The 19,276-nt window shown below is 48.6% G+C and overlaps 1 protein-coding gene and 1 long non-coding RNA gene across 2 annotated transcripts in view; one reads left to right on the top strand and one right to left on the bottom strand.

Annotated features, from left to right (window-relative positions):
• Positions 1-13,440, top strand: part of LOC144828623 (uncharacterized) — a 148,914-nt gene extending 135,474 nt beyond the window's left edge. The window contains exon 3 of the long non-coding RNA XR_013610498.1: positions 13,126-13,440. This is a non-coding gene — a long non-coding RNA (uncharacterized LOC144828623). The remainder of the gene's footprint in view (positions 1-13,125) is intronic.
• The window catches only part of OSR2 (odd-skipped related transciption factor 2), a 183,085-nt gene that overhangs the window by 144,291 nt on the left and 19,518 nt on the right, over positions 1-19,276 (bottom strand). The window lies entirely within an intron of this gene.

Genomic DNA, 19,276 nt, shown 5'->3' on the forward strand with positions numbered 1-19,276 from the left:
AAGATACAGGCATACTGGGCGATGATAATCGAGACATTAGGGACAATACTGGAAACGGCACTGCCAGTCGAACCTAGATTCGTTATACTGGGAATCCCAAGTGAGGTGGACATTACTAGGGCCCAACTAATCTTCGCCTCACTAGGACTGGTGGTGGCCAAGAGAGATGTGGCCAGGTGGTGGGGAATGGCGGAGAATCCCACTGTCCAGGAATGGACAAGAGGAATGGACCTTTATATGGCCACTGAGAAGGCATGACCATCAGGAAATAGATCGCCCATCGTGCGGATATGAAATTTCTCCAGTGTGCGTTTGATCAAGATCTCACCCGTTATGGGAAACAGTGAAATGTTAGGTAGGGGTAATGCCGGAGAATACAGCCGTTCAAGGCCCAGCAGTCTCCGCAGTCTGTCCCATGCCCAGCATGTGGTCGATACAGTTTGAATGTTGTGGGGGTCACGAAGGAATCCCGTAGGTAGGATAGTGGAAAGGTATTGAGGGAGCACCAGGTCTGCCTCCGGCTTCAAATATGGGATGCGTACGTCTAGATGAAACCAGACATGTGCATAACAACACTGTGCTATCAGGTAATATAAATGAAAGTTTGGGACTCCAAAGCCTCCCCTCTGGTGTGGAAGGGTCAAAGTCTTCCTGTTGACCCGAGGTGTTTTGTCCCCCCAAACGAGGCGCAATAAAAGTGTACGCAGTTGTGAAAAAAAGATTTTAGTAAGCGGGATGGGAATATTATTAAAAAGATATAAGAACCGAGGGAGGACAACCATTTTAATTATGGCGACTCTCCCAGCCATTGATAATGGCAGTCTGTAACCTTTGGGTACAAGGAGGGACAGAGCCAAGTTTACAGTTAGAGACAAGACAACGTTGTTTATTCACAACAAAGCACGTAGTCCAATACACAAAAGGAGACATGTGGGATGTCCTAGGGGGGGCTTCGGTCTTCACATTGCACTCCTCCTCGACCTCCTGGCTTACTCCTTCCAGCTCACCCACCGTAAAACAAAAGAAACAAACGCGGCTGTTAGTACACAGCACTTAGAGGCAATTGCTATGGGAAGGGGTTGTGAGGGAGTACGTTTGTGGGTTGCACAGCTACCACCACCAGTGCGACGTTCAGCCCGAAAGTGAAAGGCTACAACCTACTCCTCGCCTCCCTCCTACCCGGTTCCTCCCCGCTCGAACCAGAGCAAGGCACGCAAACGTTCACGCACCTGGCTTAGCCACGCGTCCTCCTGCGCGTGGCTGGGCGATGAGCAATACCGGTGGCCTCCTGGCTTTTCCTGGTCGTCCTCCTGCTCCGGCTCTCCTCGCTCTGGGATGGCTTCCGGCTTCTCCGTGTCGTCGTGGCTCCTCCCGACCTCCGGACCTTCTCTCGGCGGGACCGCTTCAGCTACTGGGTACTTGCTGCAGATACCGCTTGCTGGTGTAGCGTCCTCCGGGTCCTTTTCCGCCGCACTCCTTCCTTCGTCCGTCGCCGTGCTGTTCCTGAACGCGTCTTCCGTGTCCGCCTTTCTTCCCGACGAAGCTGGTCCCGATAGGTGCACGTGACGCTGTGTCACAGGGGCGGAGCTGGCCTCGTCGTAGGTAAAGCAAGTGTTAAAAGGGGCCAGCCCAGTCCTGTTGGGGAGAGGGAGAGTCCGTTATAGGAATACCTACAGGGCAGCTCTCGACCTGCTGACACAGTCGCAGCCATTTCACGATTTAAGACTCAAGGGAGCTGATTGCCCTTCCGTAATTTAGCCTAATTATGGTAGTGGTGTCGAGATGAATATAAATTCCAAGGTATTTGACCGCGTCATGGCACCCCTCAAGCGGGAAGTCACAGGTCCAGGGAGTTGTGCCGGCCGTTAGTGGGAAAATAATAAACTTATGCCAGTTGATATTTAACCCGGAAAACTTGACGAATCGAATGATTTCCAAAATTAAGGGTTCAAGATTAAGCTGGGGCATCCTAACGTACAAGATAGCGTCATCCGCATAAAGCGAGATCAAAAGGGGACCAGTGCGAAATTGTAGGCCACGGTGTAGGTGCTTTGCCTGGAAGTGGCGTACCAGAGGATCCATTGCCGAAATAAAAAGCAGTGGGGTTAAGGGGCAGCCCTGTCGTGTGCCACGGGACAGAGTGAAAGGGTCGGAAAGAGTGCCGTTCAGGCGCAATCTAGCAGTTGGCCGGGTGTACAGCAGAGCCACCGTGGGGACGAAGCATTCGGGCATGCCCATACGTCGCATGATGGACAGGAAAAAGGGCCACTCGAGGGAATCAAATGCCTTCTCTGCATCAAGAAGGACAGCGGCAGCGGGTGTGGTGGGATCGATCCTATGCAATACAGTGAATAAGGTCCACAGATTGAGTGATGTGGACCCATGAGGCACGAAGCCCGACTGCCGGCGATATGATCAATCAATCAATCAATCATGACATTTGTAGAGCGCACTACTCACCCGTAGGGTCTCAAGGCGCTGGGTGGGGGGGGGGGTGCCGTTACTGCTCGAACAGCCAGGTCTTGAGCTTCTTCCTGAAGGAGAGGTGGTCTTGGGTCAGGCGTAGGTCGGTCGGGAGTGAGTTCCAGGTCTTGGCGGCCAGGTAGGAGAAGGATCTTCCTCCTGTTGTCGTTCTTCGGATGCGGGGGACGGCGGCGAGGGCGTGGCTGGTTGATCTGAGGAGGCGCTTAGGAGTGTAGAAGTTGATCCGGTTGTTGAGGTAGCTCGGGCCTTGGTCGTGTAGGGCTTTGTGTGCGTGGGTGAGGAGACGGAAGGTGATTCTCTTGTTGACCGGGAGCCAATGCAGATCTCTCAGGTGTCCGGAGATGTGGCTGCGTCGGGGGATGTCGAGGATGAGCCTGGCCGAGGCATTCTGAATACGCTGAAGTCTCTTCTGGAGCTTGGCAGTGGTTCCGGCGTAGAGGGCGTTGCCGTAGTCCAGTCGGCTGGTGACGAGGGCCTGGGTGACCGTCTTCCTTGTGTCGGTGGGGATCCACCGGAAGATCTTGCGTAGCATGCGCAGGATGTTGAAGCAAGACGAGGAGACGGCGTTTACTTGTCTGGTCATGGAGAGGGAGGAGTCCATGATGAAGCCCAGGTTACGTGCGTGGTCCGTTGGTTTGGGTGCGGTGCCCAGGGCGGAGGGCCACCAGGAGTCGTCCCAGGCGGAGGGCGAGGCGCCCAGGATGAGGACCTCCGTCTTGTCCGAGTTCAGTTTCAGGCGGCTGGTCGTCATCCATTCGGCTACCTCTCTCATCCCTTCGTGCAGGTTGGCTCTGGCGGTGGCGGGGTTGTTGGTCAGGGAGAGGATCAGCTGGGTGTCGTCGGCGTAGGAGATTATGTTGAGGTTGTGATGGCGTACGATGGCCGCAAGGGGGCTCATGTAGACGTTGAAGAGGGTGGGGCTCAGTGAGGATCCTTGAGGGACGCCGCAGATGACTTCGGTGGCCTCTGACTTGTACGGTGGTAGGCGGACTCTCTGTGTTCTTCCGTCGAGGAAGGAGATGATCCATTCTAGTGCCTTGTCCTGGATTCCGATGTTGCCAAGGCGCTCTGCTAGTGTGCGGTGGCAGACCGTGTCGAACGCCGCGGAGAGGTCTAGGAGGATGAGGGCCGCTGTTTCTCCGTTGTCCATCAGAGTTCGTATGTCATCGGTGGCAGCGATGAGGGCGGTCTCGGTGCTGTGGTTCGCTCGGAAGCCCGACTGTGAGGGGTCGAGGGATCCGTTCGTCTCGAGGAAGGTTGCCAGCTGTTTATTGACGGTCTTCTCGATGACTTTGGCCGGGAACGGGAGGAGCGAGATGGGGCGGTAGTTCTTGAGGTCGGTGGGGTCTGCTGTGGGTTTCTTGAGAAGAGCGCTGAGTTCGGCGTGCTTCCAGCTCTCAGGGAAGGTGGCGGTGTCGAAGGAAGTGTTGATGATGTCCCGCAGGTGGGGTGCGATGACAGCGTCGGCCTTGTTGAAGACGTGGTGAGGGCAGGGGTCAGTTGGAGATCCGGAGTGGATGGAGTTCATTGTGCGGATGGTGTCTTCTGTGTTGATTGGAGTCCAGGTGCGGAGGGTGGTGGTGGGTGGCGTTGTTGCGGTTGTGGCTTGCGTTGGTTGGTTGCTGAAGCTGTTGTGTATGTCCGTGATCTTGTTGTGGAAGTAGGAGGCGAGGGAGTTGCAGAGGTCTTGCGACGGGGTGATGTCATTGCTTCCGGCGCTGGGGTTGGAGAGCTCTTTTACGATGGTGAAGAGTTCCTTGCAGTTGTGTGCGTTGTTGTCCAGACGATCCTTGTATGTATTTTTCTTGGTGGCGCGGATCAGTTGGTGGTGTTTCCGGGTGGTGAGCTTGAGGGTGGTCATGTTGTCCGTGGTAGGCTCCCTTCTCCAGGCTTTCTCGAGGGCTCGGCAGTTCTTCTTGGAGCTCTTTAGTTCGTCGGTGAACCATGGTGTTTTTCTGCTGCAGGGCCCGCTGGGTGGGGTTCTCAGTGGGGCGAGTTCGTCCGCGCAGTTGCTGATCCACTTCGTGAGGTTGTCGGCGGCCAGGCTGGGGCTCGCTGAGCTGGCGGGAGGGTGCTGGCTCAGGGAAGCGGCGAGCTGGTCGGCTGTGATCTTGCTCCAGCTTCTGCGGGCAACCTGTTGTTGGTGGTGGTGGATCGTCGTTCTCTTGAAGGTGAAGTGGACGCAGCTGTGGTCCGTCCAGTGGAGTCCTGTTGCGTGGCTGAAGGTGACGCGGTTGCTGGATGAGAAGACGGCGTCGAGCGTGTGTCCGGCGAGGTGGGTGGGGGTGGACACCAGTTGCTTGAGTCCGAGGTTGGCGAGGTTGTCGATCAGGCTGGTGGTGTTGCGGTCGTTGTTGTTCTCCAGGTGGAAGTTGAGGTCCCCCAGGAGGATGTAGTCGGCGGAGGGGAGGGCATGCGGGCTGACGAAGTCGGCGATGTCCTCGCTGAATCGTGTGCGTGGCCCCGGGGGTCGGTAGATCAGGGTGCCTCTGAGGGTGGTCTTCGGGTTGGTGTGGATCTGGAAGTGCAGGTGTTCGGCGGTGGTTAGGGTGTCGTCGGTGTTGGTCGTGATGCGGATGGTGTCTCTGTGGATGATCGCGATGCCTCCTCCCGTCTGGTTGGCGGTGCGGTCCCTCCGGATGATCTTGTAGCCCTCCGGGATGGCGATGGCGATGTCTGGGGCTGAGGAGGCGTTCATCCAGGTCTCGGTGAGGAAGGCAACGTCCGGGGCGGTGGTGTCGAGGAGGTTCCAGAGTTCTACAGCGTGTCTGTGGACGGAGCGGGTGTTGAGCAGGATGCACTTGAGGTGGTTGCTGCTGGTGTTCGGTTTGGCGGGTGCAGGGAAGGTCCGGATGCAGGTGAACTTGCAGGCGCTGCAGCTGAAGGGTCCGTGGGTGTGCTTCGGGGCGGCGCGGTGACATCCTGGGATGCGGCCGGTGTTGAGTGCGATGAGGTCGGCGGCGGTGTAGGTTCGTTGGGTTGGCTTCCGTCGGTGGGGGCCAGGGGTCCTGGCGCTGGTCGCGTTCCGGTCGCGGACGGGCGCAGACGGGCTTACCTTTGGCGCGCCTTCGGCGCACAATCGGCGCGCCCGCTGCGCGTCAACGCTGCGCGTTCGCACGGTCGCCATATAAGGCGAAGTGCGCGGGTGGGCGGAGCAGCTGGGAGGCGGGAGCGGGGAGGGAACAGAAGGGAAAAGGGGCGGGGTCGGCGGTAGTGGCGGGAAGCGGGGGCGGCGAGGGAGGCGGGAAACAGAGCGCTAACACGGGTAGAAGATTAGAGAATATGGACAAGCACACAGGAATGTCAAAACAAGCTAAACACGGGAAAAAAGCCTAAGAGATGAATACAAGCACAAGTGATCGACAAAACAAGCTAAACACGGGGAAAAGGCCTAAGAGATGAATACAAGCACAAGTGATCGACAAAACAAGCTAAACACGGGGAAAAAGCCTAAGAGATGAATACAAGCACAAGTGATCGACAAAACAGGCTAAACACGGGAGAGGGATTCGAAAATAAAAACAGGCACAAGCGATTGGCAAAGGAAGGCAAACTGACGGCAGCAGGGTCAGTCGGCAGCGAGGCAGCTAGGCACAGCGAGGGGGCACACGCAGCAGCTGGTGGCCGTGCGGCGCGGGGGTGTCCCACAAGTGGATGGATTCCATTAAATAGGACAATCGTATCGCAATCACCTTGGCCAGTATCTTATAATCGAGATTTAATAAAGACAACGGCCTGTAGGAGCTACATAGTTTAGGGTCTCTGCCGGGCTTGGGGAGGAGAATAATGACCGCCTCCCTGAATGTTGGGGAAGGTTGCCCACCTCCAGTGCCTCAGCATACACCTCCAGCAGTCTTGGAACTAAGATATCTTTATAGGCTTTATAAAAAATCGGCAGAAAAGCCGTCAAGACCAGGAGCTGAGGCTCCTCACAAAGCATCAATGGCATCCAATATACTATCTTGGGTGATGGGGGCGGCCAAAAAATCCTGCATGTATCGCTCTAAGTAGACCATTGCAATCTCTGCTAGGTAATTCCCCTGATCCCGTAGATCTCCAGTGATTCTGGAAATATATAATGTTTTGTAATATGAAAGGAAGGAATCGCATATATCTGGGGTCGAGTGTAGTAGGGTGTCATTCGGGCCAACTTTTTCCGTGATGTAAGCGGAGTCTCGTGGGGAGCGGAGAGTATGAGCCAATAATCTACCAGGTCTTTCGCCTTCTCCATATCGTCGCGCAACGTGCTGTTTATTAAGGAACAATAACTCACGTTCTGCCGCCTCTCTAAATTCAAGTAGCAGGGCCAGACGTCTTGCCTCTCCTGTACTGGATACAGTGACCATTAACTCTCGGTCTAGAGCGGAGGTGTCTGTCTCAATACGATTCAAAGTGGAGCGAAGATCTCGCAGGACTCCTACATGTTTAGCTATACAAACGCATCTAATATAGGCCTTGAACCCCTCCCAGAGAACCGCCCAGGTGTCTACAGATCCAGTGTTGATCTCGAAATAGTCTTCAATTGCCTGTCTAACTTCCTCATTAAAAACCGGGTCTAATAACGCGTTTCCAGGGAAGCACCATTGCCTTTCATAGCCACCCGGCCTGGGAATATTGAGCTTAAGAACAACTGGAGAGTGATCCGAGAGTGTACGGGGCAAAGTAAGTAGCCCCTCCAGCCAGCCAGCAATTCCCGGGGAGACTAACCAATAATCTATCCTTGTCCATGTATTATGAAACCCTGAATAGTGTGTAAATTCCGGAAGTTGCGAATGCAGTTTGTTTTCGATATCAATCAGAGAAAAATGAGTGGATATGTCGTGGAGGGCTTGTTGGGAGCGGGGCTTAGTGTCAGGGGAAGTGCTATCTCTGGATGGATTCATCAATAAGTTGAAATCACCCCCTAGTATCAATAGTCCAGGGTCAAATGAGAGGAGCTGCACCTGCAGTTCGTGGAAGAAGGTTGGGGAGTCTACATTTGGACCATAAATCCCGACAAATGAAATCTTGTGTCCTGACATGGAACCAGTAACAATCAAAATTCGACCCTCAGCATCAGTAAAGGTCTTGTGCAGTGAAAAGGGGACACGCTTATGTATGAATATAGCAACCCCCCTAGCATACCGACTATAGTCAGAGAAAAACCTGTGGGAACCCCAACTTTTCGCAATGGGAGCGTGGTCTGAATCGGACAAATGCGTCTCCTGCATGAACACAATATCAATGTTGTGTCTGACTATGTAGTTGAGGACTTGTCTTCGCTTTTTAGTATTGTTTAGACCCCTAACGTTCCATGACATCAAAGAGAGCCCGGAAGGTCCGGGCTGGTGTCCTAGCCTAACCATTGAAGAACTGTAACCATTATCTCACCGTACTGCATGCAAATCTCCTGCCACAAACTAGCAACCCAAGCAATGACTGTAAGAGAAACAATGAATTTGCGCAAATACCCCTCCCACCACCCACCACCCAGCCTCCTACTGACCCCAAAGAGGCAAACCCCGACTTGCTTAGTCAAATACGTGTGCAATATAAACAGTCCCATTACCATAATAAACAGTTGTGCACATCGCAAAAATAGCATATATAACAAATAAACTTTGGTGTCGGTCGGGCATTAAAACATAGGAGCTCAGCATGTAGGTTAGAAATTCCTGTATAAACTAAAGTAGCTGAACACCGTGATAACCGCAATATTCATTTAGCCTGTCCCGGTGTTGGAGAAGAGTTCAACACTGGCCTGTGAGCCCCCTGCGATAGGGAGATGGAGCGCGGCACGTCGGCCGCCCCAGAGTGTCTTTTCTTGTATTCCTGGCAAAATTCCTGCACCTCAGTGGAAGTATCAAATATGCGAAATCTGCCATCCACATCGACTCTTAACCTCGCCGGGTATAGCATGCCGTACCTTAGGCCCAAGTTCTTAAGGGTCGCTTTGACTCCATTGAATTTGCGTCTTGCATCCTGAACCATGATGGTGAAGTCAGGGAAAAAGGCCAACTTGCTCCCCTGCCACTGGGCGTCCCCCTTGCCTCGAGCCGAACGGAGAGCAGCTTCTCTATCCCTGAAATTCATGAGTCTGGCAATGATGGGACGCGGGGGAAGGCCCGGCCATGGACTGGGCCCCAGCGATCTGTGATCGCGCTCCACCACAAAGCCTTGTGTGAATGTGTCCCTGCCAAACAATTCTGTAAGCAATTGTTCCACGAAGATATCGATACGACCAGTGGAGGTCGTCTCCGGAACTCCGATGATTCAAATATTATTCCGGCGGCTGCGCGCTTCTAAATCCTCATTCTTAATAGCAACGTCTTCTCCACCCTGTCCAGTCGCTTCAGTGAGGATGATGCGCCGTCTTCGATGTCCGAAACCCTTGCCTCCACAACATCTAGTCTCCGATCATGCGCTTGAATTTTAGACCCCATGTCAGCTAATTTCTTATCCAGGTCGTCAAAGCGGCTGTCAAGTGCCTTGAATCCGGCCCTCATCTCGCTGAGCATGGCCGTCGCAAGAGAGGCAGGGTTATCCTCGGCGTTTGAGCCCATAGCCCCATCAGCTAAGCCAGTAGGGACATCCGAGGTGGGGCCAGGGGTTTTGTCAAATTGCAGTATACTTTGCTTGGGGTCTTTCTTCCCCATTTTTCAGGAAGAGGATGGTAACCTGTCGGTGGATGAGCAAAGCCGCAGCCACAGGCGAATCTCAGGGCAAGGAGGCGCAATCTGAGCGCTTGAGGAAGTCTCCGCCTGCGTGATGAGCGACGATATCAACTTTTGGTAGAAAACGCCATGTGGCAATCGCAGCAACGCCACTCAGCGGAAAGAGGGTGGATGAGCTCCCAAGAAAGAGCGGTGGTGCGGCTATACGAGCCCGGTGGCAGGACCAGGGTGGTGCACAGAGGAGAGAGCGGCCGGCCAAGACGGTAAAATAACGATTATCCACACAGAACAGAGAGGATCAAGGCGTGGAGGCAAGCATTGGGCTGTGGGCACTGGTGGAACGCCTAGGCACGCAGAGGCGCTAGCAGGTCCCACTTATTCAGGTAGATAAAGCCCCCGGAGATCGTCTGCCAGCAGGTGAGATCAAAGGCCAAAGGAGCGGTCACTGGTCTAAACAATGCCGCATCGTGGCCAGGAAAATCTGCAGATTTGAGAATATCAGGCAAAGAAGCCCCAGCCCAGAAAATCTGAGAAGCCATGGCTCCTCTGGCTGAATGGACACCAAAAGAAGAAATGTCAATCCCAGCGAGAGACATAACTGATTTGACCCAACGAGCCAAATTGGAAGAAGAAACAGGCTTTTGGGGTTTCTGAAAGGAGATCAGTAACCGAGGGCAAAATGAGGACCTCAAATCTGCAGTTCGAGCCACATAAGTCTTTAAAAAGTTAACAACACACAATTTAAGTTGAGAAGGAAAAATGGGATTTTGGATAGAGGATAAATTCGTTTTAGTGCATCTGTGAACCTGAAAAGAGACGTTTCTGGGAAACGTAGTTCTCGCATCGCTGCTGTTAAATAAAAGCAAGAAAATACTGCATAATAGGGGCCTCCGTGGCTTGTAATAAAATATTTAGAACAATAGTATAAACGCTCTGAAAGAAAGCGGATCTGCCATGCAAGACCTATAAATATATAAAGGGACTAATTAGACAAGTAATTTATAATTCTGTCACATGGAGTGATCGCTCAGAAAGTTATATGATCTCAGCCCTATCATATCCCACCTACCTCACACATTTTGGGCCTGTTCAACAGTCCAAATCAAGACACCATTGACCACAAATATATATATATCAGTGACATATGTATTCATATCTAAACCACATATGCATGTATACCTACATGTGTGTGAATACAAAACAATGAAAGTTGTACATAAGAAAGTGTACATTTAATGCAGATTCCATGCATTCAGAAACATTTCATTATCTGTCTAGAATGAAGTAGTGAGCAAATATACATGTTGCTGTCCAATTAAATATGAACTACGGAATGTTGATATTGAGTTATTGCTTAATAAGCTATGCTATTAAAGTTATCTTTTATATTTGGAACTCATCGAGTCGATTTCAGGGTTGGCGTATGAAGTCAAAGACATTATTTGATGCATTTAAAGTATTACATCGTAAATGAGGTCTGTGACCATTAGTATGTTTTATTGGCTCTGTGACTGGCCACTGACCTTATGTGTACTTTACTTTACAAAAACAAGAAATAAAAGTAATCAAACATAAACATGTGAAAGGGGATGTTATTTATGGGAAACAAACTTTACAACAGTCATCACATCGCACTACATTTACAACGCAGTCATTACATCGCAACATCCTTTACAATGCATGTCGCTACAAAGCAAACATTACATTGCATGTCACTACAACGCATGACATTACAACGCATGACACTACAACGCAGGCATTACATCGCATGTCATTACAACACATACCATTACAACGCACGGTACCCCTAGACTATCCAATACTTACCCTGCTGTTGCACCCCCTGGAGTTAGAATAGTAATTTTTACCCCTACACTATCCAACACTTACCCTATTGTTACAACCCCTGGAGTTAGAATAGTATGTTTTACCCCTACACTATCCAACACTTACCTTAAATGCAATGTAATGGTATGCGTTGTAAAGGTATAATGCGATGTAATGGAATGCGTTGTAAATGTAGTTTTTAAAAATTTGTTGTAATGGCATGCTATGTAAATGTATGCGTTGTAAGGGATGTTGCAGTGTAACAACTGTGTTGTAAAAGGCATGCGTTGTAAATGTATGCGTTGTAACATCATACATTCGTTATTTATATCAGGTATGTATTTTGAAACTCACTTTTATGCTTCCACATATAAAAGGTAAATTGCGTTTAGGAGTGATTCAAAGTGGCAACATACTTGGTAATTACAGAAGAAAACTGCAGTTGTCATTGTGTATAAAATATGATCGATGTATTTTTTAAACCACTAATACTTTGGTGTTAAAACATTTGTTTCGTGCTTCTCAATCAGAATCAATATGATGGCCATAATAAAGTGAGCAAATGTTATAGCGTTAGATATTATTACAGATGATAAATGTGTGCCATTGTGGTACATTATTTCTGAAAGGGCAGAGCCAATCTTTGGCTAACAATACAGACTCCAATAAGTGATGTGTAGACATGTCTGGCGTCACTGAGGACAGATGAAGAATGGGACAGTTGATAGATGCTGGGACTGAAACTCCTGTAAGCGAGACGTTGTCGTACTGTCAACAAATGCGAGACACCTCCGCCCGTCATCTCTTTTGGGTGGGATCTAATGAAGAGTTCAGGAAAAATGTATTTAGATTTAGAAAGTCTCTGAAAACATGGCCTTTTGTTAAGCAGTAGAATAACTGAGCATTACTGTTTCTATGTCTCGTATAGCGCCAAGACGCCTCCTGCAATCGTTCGCACTTAATAAAACCCTTCATTCATTCATTCATATGTGTCTGTCCTCATGTCCCGGGTGATAGATATATGCTGTGTCAAATTACTGTTGTAATTTTTGCCTGTTGTGGCTCTGCATAAGTAAAATTGTTTAAGAAGCAGGGTTAAAGCACAATATTTACTCGCACTCCCATCGCGTTTAGGTACAAAAGATTCAATGGTGTTCAGTCCCTCCCAGTTAAGAGCTCCAACGATGACCTCAGTGGGCATGCTCAGAGATAAAAACCATGCTGCTGTGGGGTGGGATTATGGTGGTGGTCGGGGGGAGGGGGGTAGTATATGATTCAAAGTTTCCAGGGGCAACACTGTAGGAGTATGCAATGGCATAAGCTTGCACCTGGAGTTATTGGCGGGTCTCAAGGGGACAAAAAAACTCAGGCCAGGGGAATGCATGTGCCCTCTCTAAATATATTGAGGCTATGCTGGAGCTCTCCTCCGGATCCCCACATCACCCTTTTGATAAGCCACTTACTAACTCTGTTTGTCCTTTCTCCTGAAATCTACTGTTGTTCACTTAACATTTTTGTCTTACTCTTATTTCTTTCAACCATGCCCTTACCAGTGCCTCCCTGGCCAGCGCATTCTGCCTCCTGATGTATTCCATTTCTACAGGGTAATCTAATTATCACCTCCCCACGTCAGTGTTATTATTAGTCTCACCCACTATTCTCAGCGACAGCTTCACGCTCTGTCCATCGTGGTATGTCTCTTTTCCCTCTCCAGCTTCTCTCAGGCCTTCTCCATGTCCCCTGTCCTGGTGGTGACCTGCATGGTGCTGTAGGCTCGAAATGCCTTCGATGTGAAATACATGTGGACCAGAAATTCAATCTGTTTGATCTGCTTTGGAACAGTGTTGGAACCGTCATTGTGCATGACTAACCCTTAATCCCTGTACTGGGCGCTGATTTCTCTTGCCACCCTTTCTTTTTTTATTTTTATGAATTGTCTAAATATCATGCAACTCCCCGTCCTTTGAGCACATAGCACCTCCCTCATGCTTTCCCTTTATACATTTTCTTGATCCGCAACCTAAAATAAATGTCTCTGTTGCCATTAGCAGCCAAATGCTTCTGTATCATGTATCTAATACATTCTCTATGAATATCTATATCTCTATAGATAGATATGAAATCAATTTTAACGGGAACCTTTGTTTTCGTTTTTATACAGGTGGGTAACTTAGGATCACCTGGAGACAAGGAGAGAAAGCTGGGTTCAAGGGCACAAAGTGAAGGGCGCTACTGCCTCAGTGCCTAACATGAATGAGAAGTCGGTCACCTTGGCCAACACTTGCACTGATGCTGCACCCGCCCAAGACTTCATCTCAGATCTGAACCTAAGATGGGGCCTGCCCTGATTTTCTGTCCTGGTGCCTTGCTGGCCAGTCTCACTCTTTCTAGTGGTGAGCTGGTGAGGACAAAGCTGGAATGGACTGACTGATTGACTTTGATCACAATGAAGTGCCTTGCTAGCTAATAGGTGCACCCTGCCGCTGAAAGATCACTGGAAAGAAACGTTTGTTAAAAAGTCAGGTTTTTGTGTTTTTTCCAAAATAGGAGACGTTTTGTCTACAAATGTATCTCCAAATGAAGTTTATTCCACAATTTAGCTGCCTGATAGGAGAAGAACTTACTGGTCTGTCAAAAGTTTTCCATAGCCAAACAGTAACCGGAAAAGTATGTAGGAGTGAAGAGAGTGATTGAGTATGTAAAAAGAAATGCTTTGTTGCATAAAGAGAGGACCTTTCTTCTACAGATAATAATGTCATATACATAATGCCTTAAAGATCACTCTTTTAGCCACCCGCAGCGAATGTACAGACTGAAGATACTGTGGTGCCATGGCACAAAGAAGAACACTAAGTAATAGTCATGCTGCAGAGTTTTGGATTCGTTGCAGTTGCGCATACAGGAACTTGGGTAGAGTCAAATATAGGGAGTGACAGTAACCGAGGCATGACATAATAGTGGCCTGTACAACTGGTTTCCAACAGTCTGCAGGGAGAACTGTATTTCGATGCAACACAACAAGAAAAGGTAACATAGTTGATTTCAGTAAAAAAGTAGGGGTGGGTGGAATTTGCGTAGTCACGCTATGCAAAGCTCCACAAAACAGTAAACAATCTCCGCGAGCAGGCAAAAGTTCTGCGAACACGCGGAATTGCTTGTTCCACCCGTTCGTGATGCTTTTTTCCTGTTCGCGAACACTGTTTGCATGCTCAGGGAGAAATATCTCACGAACACGCATTTTGAAAGCACATACAAGCAAAAAGTTCAGCAAAGCCGCGGATCGCGGGATTTTTGGCAATTCCGCGTTCTCCGCGGAACGTGAAATTACCCAAATTCCGCAAGCAGAACGGAATCTACCGCCCAGACCCATCAAAAAAGATAGATTGCTGTGAAAAATCACTAACAGATTTCTTGCTCTGCTGACAGGGATGAAGTATAGCTAGTTGAAGAAGGCCACCAGTTTCTGGTCAGCAAGTGTACAGAACCTCCCAAAATAAGGACCTCAGTCTTCTCCCCATCCGTGGCTTCGTGGTGGCAAGCTCTTTCCTGATATGGTCAAGCACAGCACTGCATCTTATGTCCACAGGGCATAGTCTCCCTGGTGCAAGGCAGCACAGCAGCTCGTCTCCATGAGTGCTTACGTCCCACACCTAGTCCCACCTTAGTGAGAAGAACAACCACTAGCAAAGTGTTGACCCTGCATCTCCTTCCTACTCTGGTGTGCAGAGGGTCCCTGGAATTTAGAGAAATACCGGAAGCACTTGCTGGTCAAGGGGACCAGAATTTATATTGAGAGTTGACCAACCAGTTCTACTTTAATGCTCGAATTCTGGGGTGTCTTTAGTCAAAGACTGGAAGGCCAATGCACGATCAGCTGATCCCAATGCCAATGCCATGGACAACAGGACCTTTGCCTGGGCTGGTTCAAATCTGCTCTGGAGAAATGATTATTGGGTCCCAGACTGCAGGCCAGATGCCGATCAGGCGGTAATAGGGGTGAAGGAGCACTCTGGTAGAGGCACTGCGGCAAACTTCAGATCACGAGGTCCTGATTCCCCACTACAAGGGGGAAAGAAGTAAAGCAATAAAGGGCGAGCTCCCAGGGGACAAGTGATGTGGTCAATAGTGCACAAAGTTCTATACCATTTTAAGTTGCCACACACATTGAACCCAAAATGGATTCTGCAATGCACTCTAACAGCCATGCAGATTGACATATGTAGACATTATGCACACCTTCTCCACATAACCCACATGCATGGAAGTAAAAAGATTATGGTCAAGGGAGACTGGTAGAATCTTTACATAGGGAAGGCCAGGAGGCTACAAAGCCTGGACAGAGAGGGCTGTAGCTACACTCTTCGAGAGGGGTGCACTTTGAGAGCTTCTCGACCTCAGAGCGCTGCTCTGGGGTCTCAATCCAGTAAAAAGAATCCTCCACCAGCTTGAATGATTGTCTGGGTCACTTTGGGGAAAAACAAAAAGCTGACAGTCTTTACAGGAAAACAACACAGGGCAAGGTAACACACTTTCCAGAGCCATGCAGGAGACTTTTCATCCCAACACTCACATTTGTAGTGAGTCACTACAACTGTAAGTGAGCAATCTGTTTTTGAATAGTATAGTGTTATTTTATTCATTTTACATTTATTTTTATTTTCATGTAATTGCACAGATGCCACTTTCCATTTTGTCATTTATGTCAAAGGTTGTGTGGCATCACTTCCTGTGCTAATTAGTGCCTACTCCTTAGAATGTTCAGACTTTCAGAGTACTGCTAGTCCACCTTCACTTTCTTATTTTTTCATATAGCCACCCAGTTAAACAGAAAGAGACTTTCTCCTGAGGACCAAAATCGGGCTTCTAATGTTAACAGAGACATCCAGGACCTGCCAAAGGCCTTCTTCTTCCTCACCATCAAAAGTTCCTTGTCTCTTTCTATGTCGACAGATACAAGAATGTAAGTGACTTAAAAAGTCATGATCCAGAGTCCAACCAGGCTATTGGCAGTCTCAGTTCCTTGCACCTGCAAACGCTATAGCGGTGATCAGGACTCTGTGCCACACCTCTAAGGCATACAAAACAGATTATTTAACAACTGAATAAGTGAGACAATATTTGCAGATCAATAAATCTGTCGGAAAGATTATTACATTTAGCTTTGCCACAAGAATATAAACCTTTACACAGTAAAATAAACTCATGATGTCCTGTCTAAGTATTAAGCGAGGTGTTTGGAGCTGGATAGTTTCCACACAGGCACACCCTTCCAGCTTCATTCACAAGAGTTGGAGGAGCCGCTAGGTAGAAGATTACTCACTAATTATTAGCCAACCTTTGAAAACCATAGAGCAGATCAGATTAGAGCAAATATATATGTTATGCAGTGTATTCTATAACAAGACAAACGCAGGAGAATATTTAATTACCTTTGGTACAAACTTTCATTGCGTTATCAGGGATGGTCTGTCAACCCAAGTGAACTAAGTGGTTCACTAGGAAGACAGGTTAAGTGGGGTGCCAAAAACCTGGCCTCTGGCATTTAACCAGGTCTGCCCTTTCCTTTGGTGGTGCTTGAGTGCATGATCTGCCTAGGGTGACAACTACAGCTCGCTTAACTGGGATGGGCCCCGATTGTTCTGAGGCATTCTGTAGAAGTCAATGCTATACTTTAATGATTGGACAGGAAACTCTTCATGTGCCAAAGATCATGAAGAGCTCATGGACGTTATACAAATTTCTCTCTCTCTCTCTCTCGCTCTCTCTATCACTAGCTCTCTCTCTGTCCCCCTACATACAAAATATATGTCTGTCACTCTCTGCCCAAATATTTCTCCCTATCACATAAGCATTGATCTCATAGGGAGTGTGGAGTGCTTCTCTCAATGACCATACATATCTAGCATTGATTTATTTGTACAGTTTTGATACAGTATGGCTAAAACAATCAATGGCGCAAGAACTCTATTTTCTAAAGTGGAAGCCATTTTATTGCCCATCTGCTGTTCTCCCATAACACTCAAGCTAACTTTTTCACTCTTGCCGCTATCCCATTTGTGTCTTCTTTGGCCAAGGCAGGAGACCGTAACTGCACTGGGCCAGTGAAAAGATGAGAATTAGACTGCTCATCTTTAAGTGTGTGTCTCTAGAGTGGGCGCAGGCAGGATGGAGGTCTCTAATGTGTGAGCTTTGCTGGAGAGTCAGGATTGGCGGACCATTGGCTACGGTTGTTGGAGGTGTTGGGCATGATGTGATACAGTGTTTTCCACAAGGGTGATACCAGGGCTTTGGAGCAGGGGAAGGGCCTTTGACATTGCAAGAGGCTTGTTGGTCGAGGCAATGACAGATTTCTACTAGGGGTGATGGGTTGGCCTCTATCATTTCTATTAGTTTTTTTAATGGGTGGGAAAATGATGTATTGTTATGTTATGTTATGTTAATCTTTTATAGAGCGCACGTACACCCAGAGGTTTCATGGAGCTAACTAGCAGATGCCAGGGCAGTCGGGAGATTACACATGGGCCTGAGTAAATAGCCAGGTTTTAAGCTGTCTCCTAAAAATAAGGAGATTATTGCAGGAGCGGAGTTCCAAAGGGTGGGAATTCCAGAATCTGGAAGCTAGAGTCGCAAACGTGCGTCCGCCCTGGCGTTGGAGTTTAAAAGAAGGAGTGGCCAGTAGATGGAGATTGGCAGACCGGATTGTTCTGGTGGAGTTCTCTGAACATGCTGGAAGTGAGTCCGGTCTTTCTTGGTCACTGGCGCAGTTTTGCTAGTGAGAGTTGATCGTAAGTTTTTCTAAATTTGTGTCATGACAGGTATAAAAGCAGTGCAACTGGAAGCAAGACAGATCACAGAAGGCTGACGACAATCAGAACCCTCAGGAAGATTCCAATGATACATGGAACTCCAGGGACAGGCAATTTGCAGCAATCGGACAGGAAAAATGAAATAACTTTATTTCATTTGCAAATAGCTTTTTATACAGTTTGCTGCTCTGTTCTATCATGCCAGGTATGATTGGATGTGCCTGTCCGATCTACACAGATAGAATAGAAACTGAAATTATGACAAAAGGCAAATGAGGCTAACGGTTATTTATTAAAGAAGTTGAGACATCAGTAAACTGTGTGGTGACAGGGAATTACACAATTACTTACCGGTAAATTTCATTACCCAAAATCAGGTCCCCCATCCCTGTCCTTCACAACTGAGGTGGCTCAGCACTCAGAGGCTTGTACTAAGCTAGTCCTATTTAGTTTTTATTTTGATGATTCCTCATGCAAAGACTCGGCTTCCCTAATTGAACTTATGTTTAACTTTGGCTTTTTCCATTTGGGAAAATCTCCTACGCATTCGGCGTATTCGCGGGCTATTGATTATGTCCATCCCCCTTAGCTGGGTAGATCATCAGGCTATCATATTTAAAGTCCTTCTTTCGCACCCTACAGTAGGCGCAGGTCCTGCTACCCCCAAATACATAACATGCAGGAACCTGAGCAAGATCACTGCTGACGGGCTGGAAAAGGCGCTCAACTCCTCGACACCCAGATCTGACAGCTCTTATGCTTTTTTAGCAGAAGGCTTTCAACACTTAGTTATTGCAGTTCTTGATACTGTGGCCCCTCTTAAAGTTAGAATCTTTATCAGATGTAAACCCACAGCGCCCTGGTTCTCAGAAGACCTTAACGGATTGAGATAAGAATGTCTCAGGCAAGAGCGAAAATTGCAGGCTAACTAGTCCTGTGGAAAAAACAAAGCCACGGCCCTCCTGCTTCGCTACAAAGAGTCCATCGGGGTGGCTAAAGCATCCTTCTTTACTGAATTTGGTCAGCTAACGACTCATCCAAGAAACTTTTTAAAGTAGTCTTTTTATTAACTGTGCTCATCAAATCATACAGTACTGAAAAGTGTTCACATAGCATGAGTGGGAATACCAATCCACAATACAATACAAGGCATACATAGACACAGGTGGGACAGTTTTCACTTATGCACCGGACCCAGATCCACCCCTCAGCGCCCTGTATTTCCGCCAAGGCCCCCAAACCTTACTCCATTTCTTTAAACAACCCCTGGACTTATAAATGGTTTCTTCGGCCCTCTGACACCAATCTAGATCCCGCAGCCACTGGTCCCACTGCGGGGGCGCCTGCGCTCCCCAGCTACTGGCTATATTACGTTTTGCCACCCCGGCTGCCATTGCTAGCCAGATCTCGTTATATCTGGACCAGTCCGTGGCTCCTTTGATCATTAGTAGGAGCCACCCGGGCTCTAGCGGGACCGGTGAACCCGCTTCCGCAGACTCGGTGCAT

The sequence above is a fragment of the Lissotriton helveticus genome, chromosome 4_1 (assembly GCF_964261635.1).
Source record: "Lissotriton helveticus chromosome 4_1, aLisHel1.1, whole genome shotgun sequence".
NCBI lineage: Eukaryota > Metazoa > Chordata > Amphibia > Caudata > Salamandridae > Lissotriton > Lissotriton helveticus.